General features: G+C 32.4%; 1 non-coding gene across 1 annotated transcript; it reads right to left on the reverse strand.

The window, feature by feature from the left end:
• Positions 1–1149: 1149 nt before the first annotated feature.
• TRNAA-AGC lies at positions 1150–1222 on the reverse strand. Its single transcript has one exon. It is a non-coding gene; the product is annotated as a tRNA-Ala (tRNA).
• Between the last annotated feature and the right edge of the window lie 727 nt (positions 1223–1949).

The following is a 1949-nucleotide window of genomic DNA, read 5'->3' on the forward strand; positions in this document are numbered from 1 at the left end:
TTGGAAGGTTTGCCGTGGAAAATTTCAGAGGTGGTAGATATAATTTAATCTACAAGCGTGTGGTGGTCTTTTCAGTCCCATATAGGCTTTGACCCCAAATTTTATATTATTGTGATAGAAGCTATAAATGACAACAATATTCATTGGTCAGATATTGCAATTGTGAAGAAGTTCCGTCATATGCATGGGACGCTACCGCCATCCAATCATTTGGAGGAGCTCCTATCTCTTTAAGGAATTCATCAAATTCCCTCTCCTATATCATATATCAAATTCCCTCATCCAATAAGCTCTTATCATTTGGAGGAGCTCCTATCTCTTTAAGGAATTCATCAAATTCCCTCTTCTATATCATATATCCATCAAATTCCCTCTCCTATATCATATATCAAATTCCCTCTCCTATATCATATATCAAATTCCCTCTCCGAGCTCCTATCTCTTTAAGGAATTCATCAAATTCCCTCTCCTATATCATATATCCATTAAATTCCCTCTCCTATATCATATATCAAATTCCCTCTCCGAGCTCCTATCTCTTTAAGGAATTCATCAAATTCCCTCTCCTATATCATATATCCATTAAATTCCCTCTCCTATATCATATATCAAATTCCCTCTCCTATATCATATTCCCTCTCCTATATCATATATCAAATTCCCTCTCCACAAGTAGTATATCATATATCAAATTCCCTCTCTACAAGTAGTATATATATCATATATCAAATTTCCCTCTCCACAAGTAGTATATATATCATATATCAAACTCTCCACAAGTAGTATATATATCATATATCAAATTCCCTTTACATATCATATATCAAACTCTCCACATATATATATCATATATCATATATCATATATCATATATCATATATCATATATCATATATCATATATCATATATCATATATCATATATCATATATCATATATCAAATTCCCTTTACAATAAGTCCTCTCTCTATGTGCTTGTGGGACATTAGTCAGCCATAATGATATAATCCTCTCTCTATGTGCTTGTGGGACATTAGTCAGCCATAATGATATAATAATCCTTTTATAAGTATCTTTTCTTTTTCTCTCGTACCCACCTTATACATAACATGTTAAATTAATTCATACTTAAAAAAATAATTTCTCCTTTTTGGAGATGCAGGGTATCGATCCCCGTACCTCTCGCATGCTAAGCGAGCGCTCTACCATCTGAGCTACATCCCCACAATTTTTGCATCACAAAACCCTAAATTTTCCGTCATCAATAATAGTAAAAATGAAGAAATAGAAAAGAAATAATATATTTAATAATAGATAGTCTTATTTTTGGAGATGCGACGTATCGATCCCCATACCTATGGCATGCAAAGCAAATGCTCTACCATCTGAGCTACATCCCCATGATTTTTATATCATAAAACCCTAAATGTTCCATCATCAATAATAGTGAAAATAAAAAAATATCAAAATATTAATAACAAATAGTTTGGTTTGGTGATGCGGGGCATCGATAATTGTGAAAATGAAAAAATATAATAACAAATTAAATACTTTCTTTTGGAGAGGCGGGTTATCAATCCCCGTACAACTCGCATACAAAGCGAGCGCTTTACCATCTAAGCTATATCTCTACAATTTTTACGTCACGAAACCCTAAGCATCTCGTCATGAATAATAGTGAAAATGAAAAAATATCGCTACTCATTATGTCATAAATAAGGAAATATTAATTGAAATAAAATAGTAATAATGAATAGCTTCTTTTGGAGATGCGAGGTATCGATCCCTGTATCTCTCCCATGCTACATTCCCACGATTTTACATTAAAAAAACTCTAAACTTCCCATCATCAATGATATGAAAATGAAAAACTATCCCCGCTCATTATGTCGTAAATAAGGAAAAATTTAAAAGAACTAATATACTTAGTAATTGTTTCCTTTGTTGATGC

The sequence above is a fragment of the Cucurbita moschata genome, unplaced genomic scaffold (genome assembly GCF_002738365.1).
Source record: "Cucurbita moschata cultivar Rifu unplaced genomic scaffold, Cmos_1.0 Cmo_Scf00706, whole genome shotgun sequence".
Lineage (NCBI taxonomy): Eukaryota > Viridiplantae > Streptophyta > Magnoliopsida > Cucurbitales > Cucurbitaceae > Cucurbita > Cucurbita moschata.